Genomic DNA, 7,916 nt, shown 5'->3' on the forward strand with positions numbered 1-7,916 from the left:
TCTCTAATAATTAGTGATGTTGAGCATCTTTTCATGTGCCTGTTGGCCATCTTCATGTCTTCTTTGGAGAAATGTCTATTTAGCTTTTCTGCCTGTTTTTTTTTTTTTTTTTTTTTTTGCCGGTACGAGGGCCTCTCACTGCCGTGGCCTCTCCCGTTGCAGAGCACAGGCTCCGGACGCGCAGGCTCAGTGGCCATGGCTCACGGGCCCAGCCGCTCCGTGGCATGTGGGATCCTCCCGGACCGGGGCACGAACCCACGTCCCCTGCATCGGCAGGCGGACTCTCAACCACTGCGCCACCAGGGAAGCCCTCTGCCTGTTTTTTGATTGGGTGGGTTGTTTGGTTTTTATTTTTGGCTGCATTGGGTCTTCGTTGCTGCACGCAGGCTTTCTCGAGTTGCAGGGAGTGGAGGCTGCTCTTTGTTGTGGTGCACGGGCTTCTCATTGCGGTGGCTTCTCTCATGGAGGAGCATGGGCTCTAGGCACGTGGGCTCAGTAGTTGTGGCACATGGGCTCAGTAGTTGTGGCTCACGGGCTCTAGAGCGCAGGCTCAGTAGTTGCGGCGCATGGGCTTAGTTGCTCCGCAGCACGTGGGATCTTCCCGGACCAGGGATCGAACTCATGTCCCCTGCACTGGCAGGCAGATTCTTAACCACTGCCCCCCAAGGAAGTCCCCGGTTGTTTGTTTTCTTGATATTGAGCTGTATGAGCTGTTTGTATATTTTGGAAATTAAGCTCTTGTCAGTTGCATTTTTTGCAAATATTTTCTCCCATTCTATAGGTTGTATTTTTGTTTGTGGTTTCCTTTGCCGTGCAAAAGCTTATAAGTTTGATTAGGTCCCATTTGTTTATTTTTGCTTTTATTTCTTTTGCCTTGGGAGACTGACCTAAGAAAACATTGCTACAGTTTATGCCAGAATGTTTTGCCTATGTTCTCTTCTAGGAATTTTATGGTGTCATGTCTTATATTTAAGTCTTTAAGCCATTCTGAGTTTATTTTTGTATATGGTGTGAGGCAGTGTTCTAACTTCATTGATTTATATGTGGCTGTCCAGCTTTCCCAGTATCACTTGCTGAAGAGACTGTCTTTTCTCCATTACGTGTTCTTGCCTCCTTTGTTGAAGATTAATTGACTCTAGGTACGTGGGTTTATTTCTGGGCTCTCTGTTCTGTTCTATTGATCCAAATGTCTGTTTTTGTGCCAATATCACACTGTTTTGATTACTGTAGCTTTGTAGTATTGTCTGAAGTCTGGGAGGGTTATGCCTCCAGCTTTGTTTTTTTTTCCTTGGCAATTCTGGATCTTTTGTGGTTCCATATAAATTAGGATTATTTGTTCTAGTTATGTGAAAAATGTCATGGGTAATTTGATAGGGATCACAATAAATCCATAGATTGCTTTGGGTAGTATGGCCATTTTAAGAATATTAATTCTTCCAATCCAAGAGCATGGGATAGCTTTCCATTTCTTTGAATCATCTTTAGTTTCCTTTATTAATGTTTTATAGTTCTCAGCATATAAGTCTTTCACCTCCTTGGTCAGGTTTATTCCCAGGTATTTTTTTTTTTTGGATGAAGTTTTAAAAGGGATTGTTTTTTCACGTTCTCTTTCTGATATTTCATTGTTAGTGTAAAGAAATGCAACAGATTTCTGTATGTTAATCTTGTATTCTGCTACCTTGCTGAATTCGTTATCAGTTCTAATAGTTTTGTGTGGAGTCTTTAGGGTTTTCTATGTAGAGTTACCATGTCATCTCCATGTTTTACCTATTCCCTTCCAATTTGGATACCTTTTATTTCTTTTTCTTGTCTAATTGCTGTAGCTAGGACTTCCAATACTATGTTAAATAGAAGTGGTCAGAGTGGGCATCCTTGTCTTCTTCCAGATTTTAGCAGGAAGGCTTTCAGCTTTTCACTATTGAGTATTATGTTGGCTGTGGGTTTGTCATAAATAGTTTTTATTATGTTGAGATTTGTTCCCTCTATAACCACTTTGGTGAGAGTTTTTATCATGAATGGATGTTGAATTTTATCAAATGCTTTTTCTGCATCTATTGAGATGATCATGTGGCTTTTGTCTTCTTTTTTTTTTTTTTGGTTGACACGGTGTATCACATTGATTTGTGTATATTGAGCCATCCTTGCGACCCTAGGATGAATCCAACTTTATCATGGTGCGTGATCACTTTTATGTGTTGTTGGATTCAGTTTGCTAATATTTTGTTGAGGATTTTTGCGTCTATTTTCATCAAAGAATTGTCCTGTAATTTTCTTTTTTGGTAGTGTCTTTGTCTGGTTTTGTATCAGGGTGATGGCGGCTTCATAAAATGACTTTGGGAGTGTTCCCTCCTCTTCAGTCTTCTGGAAGAGTTTGAGAAGGATCAATATAAGTTCTTCCTTGTATGTTTGGTAGAATCCCCCAGTGAAGCAGTACAATCCTAGACTTTTGTTTGCAGGGAGTTTTTAAAATTACAGATTCTATTTCACTTCTGGTGGTTGGTCTGTTCAATTTCTTCTTGATTCAGTTTTGGAGGCCTGTATGTTTCTAGAAACTTACCCATTTCTAGGTTGTTCAATTTGTTGGCATATAATTGTTCATAGTATTCTCTCTCTCTTTTTTTTTTTTTTGTATTCCTGCCGTATTGGTCATTATTTCTCCTCTTATTTTGTTTATTTGGGTCATTTCTCTTGAAAAGCATGACTTGAAATGAAAATTCAGTGTTATCCTTCAATTTAAAGGTTATGGCTTAAATATTAATCAACTACCACACCTCAAATTGGCCACCTTTCTTCCAAGTTCTCTATTATTATGGAGCCATTTGTTCTCTACTTCCTCCCAGTGGTGATCTTTGATCTTTACCTTCCACATCCACATGCACCTGGTGGACTAGTTTGCTTGCCTCCTCCTTGGCATTGTTCAGATGCATGCGTTATTCTTCATTCCTGTCCTCAAATACCCTGGCAAAGCCCTGGGTCATGCCTGCTGTTTATAAACTCCTTTCCTTGGTATGCCCGTCTTCTCCTGTCCCTCTCAAAGCATTCTTCCCTGCTTCAATCATGTTGCTCCAAGCTCCCAACCACACGGGCCCATCAATCTTCTGAATCATCTTCAGACTTCGGACAGCAGCTGCAGCTGCCCCATCTCAGGTATGGGACTCGTCTCTTCTTTGCCAGGAACTGTCTCTCAAACCTTCTCTCACTCTCATCTTTAGTCTTCTCCTCTGACTCTCTGTGTGTGGAATCCTCCCTTTTCCTGGTCACCTTTTAGCATCAGCTGTCCCTTTCACTCACAGATTGGGGTTTGACCTTTTAAAATGTTTGCTCTGATCAACTTCACAAACTTCTGGCTCATGTCATAGTTCTGGAAGCATCCGTTCCCGAAGTCCTCTCATATAATTAGTGCGGTGGTTGGTAGCATGGCTCTGGCATCAACTCCAACTGCATTTTAACCCTGGATGTGCACGACTGTGCTTTGTGCTTACCTACAGATTTGACTTTGTTCATAATAGAAAGGTGGGGAAAGTAGGTGTTTGTTGAATTGAATTAAAGGAGTTATGGGCCCTCTCGGCTTTATTTATTACCTGGGGCTCTGGACACCGGTTCAGGACCTCCACCCTTCACCTCACTGGCAGGGAATGGTCTTAGCTCAGAATAACCAAGTTCTCTGCTTCCACTGACACCAAATCCCCCTCAAGTGGGACATGGAGAAAGCATTTGATCCCAGAGGCATCTGCTCCTGAGGCTGACTTCATGCTCTGACAGAGCGCTGTCCTGAGGGGCTCCATGTCCACATGTGGATCAGACATCAAACAAAAGTAGAGGAAAATAGCTCAGGAGGAAGCTGCTGGCTCTGACAAGGGGACTCAGCCACTCTCCAAATAGTGCCTCCGGAGCTGCCTGCATTCTTGAGACAATACATTTTCTTCCAGCGCATCCAGGAATAAACGCAGCTCTGTGTCCAGGCTGTGGGGATTAGTTCTCACTGGGTGATGGCTGAAAAAACAAGGGCTCTTCCTGTTCCCATAAAGCTGGTTAATAATACACTGGTAAGTCATCTGTCCCCCAGCTGATCAGAGGAGGAATTCCACACAAGCCGAGGGTCCAGTTAGCCCTGAAAGCTGCCTATTTAAGCACCAAGAGGTCGTCTTCTTTAAGATTTCTCTCTCTTTGGATGGAAATCTTTTAAAAACACACACACACACATATATATATGTCCCTTCTCTCTCCTCATATCGATAAAACAAATATCCAATATGATCTACTCAATGTCATCAAGATAACCAGTCGTACTGTGTGTAACACCTGGAAACCTTCAGACAGGGAAGAAAACTTCAAATCTACAATGTGCTATAAACAGCACTGGACAGGGCATGCCTGACATTTTAATATCCTATCAAATGCACATAACTGTCTGTGAGGCAGCTATATCATCCCCATTTTACAGATGAGAAAACAGAGGCTCAGAGAAGTTAGGCACAATGCCTGCCATCACACAGTAAATGAGAGGGCAAGTGGGGGGATTCACACCCAGGCCCGTCTGACTCCAAAGCTCCACAACCCGCAACTGCTGCTGCACGTGCTGTTCTTCCCTCCTACAGATAATTTTCCAGACGGCCGTACTTTTTGATTCCTGGTATCTAGTTTTAAAACTTTTCTCTGTGGCAGTTATTGTTGTCATTTCTGTCCTCAGAGTTTCTTCTGGAGAGTGGAGCTCCCTGCCTAACTCTGATCCTCCTGCTCTGGCCTTGGGCAAGCTTCCTACCCCTCCTGCCTTCCAGCTCCTCCTATGCAAAAGCAGGCTGACCAGCAAACGACCTCTGAGATCCCCCAGCTGAACACTCTATACCTGCAGGAGGAAGAAGCATGATGGAAAGAAGGAAGACAGGCTGTGTGATTTGGAAAAGCTGGGGTGGGAGGCCTGGGGTGGGAGGCCGTCGGCATCTCAGAGCTGGGGCTGGGCTCAGGAATGTGACCTGGGGCTGTTTTACAACGAACTCAGAGAAGACCTGTATGGAAAACATCCTTTCGGCTTCCTGGAGGTGGGTATGGATATGGTTATACAGAGAGATGGGTAAACTGGTGACAACAAAAGGTAAAGAGCAAACTGACCCTTTTTCCATTGCCCACAAAGCCCCTCCCAGCCGTAACTCTAGGTGTTTAAGAAGGAACTGCCCAGCACCTCTCCCTGTCCCGTGGCCACCCTGCTACGTCACTGCCCAAGGTGTGGTCAGGGCCCCTCGCACTGTCCCTCAGCCCCATGGGGCTTGCTAACACCTCTGGTCCCACAGGTGACATGAATCTGTCCTGACCAGGCTTCCAAGGAGATGCCTGGCCAATGGCACAGAGACTTGGACTGATGTCACTGGGCAGGCAGGACAGGACCTCAGGCAGACCGCTCCCCTTCAGAACACAGATGCACCCTTTAGGAGGAGGGTCGGGCTCTCTTCTTGGATGAGGAGGGGCTCTAGGGATGGGGGTTTCGGTCCCAGCTGGAGCAAGGAGGTGGCGTGGTGGGGGTGTGACAGGCAGCAAGCCCCCAGCAGGCTGCTGGGGCAAGCGAGCGGGTTCCGTACTTCCTGACTCCCGCGCTGGTGGCCACTCACCTGCCTGGCCTTCACAGAGCAGGCACTTCCTAAATGTGCGCTTCAATCTAAAATCCCCTCAATGTCAAAAACGATTGAGTCACCGTTTATCCTAGAAACCTTTAAGGGAAAAGGCTGTATCTTCCATTTCTTGTGTACCTTCTTGAAGAGCTCTGGATTGGGGCCAGCATACAGTGGGTGCTTAATTAATGTCCCTGCACCTTGGGGACCACAGTCCTGCTCCCCCTGCCCTACCCACACCTCTTCGCGTGACCTTGTATCCACGCCTGGTGTGGGTGCGTTGGGAGGGGCAGCTCTTATTCTCACGTGGGAACTGCTGACACTCTTTAAAATTAATGACCAATCGATGAGGATGCCCGATGGCCACCCGCCCAAAGATTTGTCAGGAAAAATAGGGAAAAAACAGACATAAAGTAGAAGGAGAAGAAGCTTCATTCTTCTCCAGAAGCTTCATTTTTCCAGCCCTGACTTAGAAACCACCACACTTGTTAGACAGCAGCCCCATCACCCCCCGTTTCTCTGCAGGCCATGCCATCCCCCTACCCCCCACCCAGGCCAGCAGCTGGTCTTTCCTAATTGGTAATATATCTCAATAACAACAGGTCCTTAAAGCAGCTGTTGCTGTGGATACTGTCTGGCCGGGTAGCTCCCCCATCATTAATTTACTTGTTGGTCCTACGGGCACTTAAGAAAGGATTAAGTTAATAATGATACTAATGAGATAGAAAGTTACACAGTGAAAGGGGGAGGAGGAAGAGGGTCCTTGTTGTTGTTTCTGGCACGAGTTTTACAATCACACCACCCTGTGTTGTGACAAAAGTCCTGCTCAAAACTCCAAGAGGATTTTGATTGTTTTGTCCTTGGATTCCTCCCTTTTCCCACAGGACAAGATTTCTAAGTACGCGCTGCCCAGGGCTGCACACTGATGTCTGAGCCTTGGCGCCTGCAGGACGGAGTTCGGCAGCAGCCCCAGCGAGGCTGTCCCATCACATTGAGTGAAAACACCCCGGGCCCAAGTTCAAAGGAAGGCATCTCAAACCTCCAGCTTTCCCCAGTGGGAAAATGGTTATGGATCCTGCTCATTTCTATATATGCCTCTCCCTTGGCAACGACAAAAAAAAAGTGAGGAAGGAGCTGGTCCTCAGCTTGTGGTGTCGGTCATTCTCTTTCTAAATATAGAGAAGGAATGAGCGGTGGCGTTAGCGGGGGTATAAAAGCCTGCCGGCAGCAGCCCCTCTGCAGCTGGAGGAGAGTCGCAGCGCCCCTCGCTGGCTCTTTTCCGAGTGCGGCTTGGAGGACGCCACCTGGTGCGGGCCTGCCCGGCTTTGGTAAGGTTAGTTAGAGGCGGAGCTGGGCCTCGGGCCCAAAGGCCCACCCCGCAGCCTGCAGCACCCACGTCCTCCGGCCCGCTCTCCCCTCGACGCTCCGTGGGCCACGGCCTGTCGCCACGGGCTGCCTTTCTCCTCTCTGATCTGTGCAGAGGCCAGTGGGGTCGCCGCCTACCCTGCCCTCACCTTCCCCACCTGCGCTGCATGCCTGGCGGGTGTCCGTCGGCCGATTTGAGATTTCTCCCTGTTCGCAGAAGACAGGGGGCCTGATCCCGGCTTGGAACCACTGGCCTTTTTAACAGGGATTCTGTCCTTCCTGCCCAGTTCTGAATGGGAGGCGCTGCAGCCTGAGGAGGGTGCCGTGCGGGGCTGGTAGGACCAGGTGTGGGGCGGTTGGGGGCTTTTCCTACCTTCGTGGCTCACCTGTGGGTCACGTCCTATCTGCTCCTCCAGCTTGTCTCTGGGGTAAGGCTCTTTCTAAGTTATTAGTCCTTTATCCTTATGTGGTTAGTTCATCAGGACCCGATTCAGAACCGACCCAGACACTCCCGTGTCCTGAGCTTGCTTTCTGCGTATTTATTGCAGGTCTGATTTCCCACGACTGCTGTTGTCCGCTGTCCTCCCGTGGGTGTGACCCTCAGGTGAGGAAGCAGGTCGGGTCCCTTGGCTCAGAAGTCTCCAGGGTGCCAGTTCCCCCCACCTCCGATGGCCTGGAGGGTGAGAGCCCTGTAGAGCTTAGGCCAGGACAGGTTAGGCTGGAGCCGAGCGGAGAGGAGGCAGCACCTGGGGACGTGCTCTGAGTAGATGCTGATGTCAGATGCTGCTTCTGTTCTCAAAACAGAACCCAAGGAAGCAAAAACCGGTTTCCTCCTGTGAGGAGGGAGCCACCTGGAGCCAAAAAGGTCCCCAAATTCCTCAGCTATTTGCCACTTAGCGCACTGTCTTTGAAGAATGGCGTTTACTTCTCATGGTGTTTATTTTTAAA

The sequence above is a fragment of the Hyperoodon ampullatus genome, assembly GCF_949752795.1.
Source record: "Hyperoodon ampullatus genome assembly, chromosome: 19".
Taxonomy (NCBI): Eukaryota; Metazoa; Chordata; class Mammalia; order Artiodactyla; family Ziphiidae; genus Hyperoodon; species Hyperoodon ampullatus.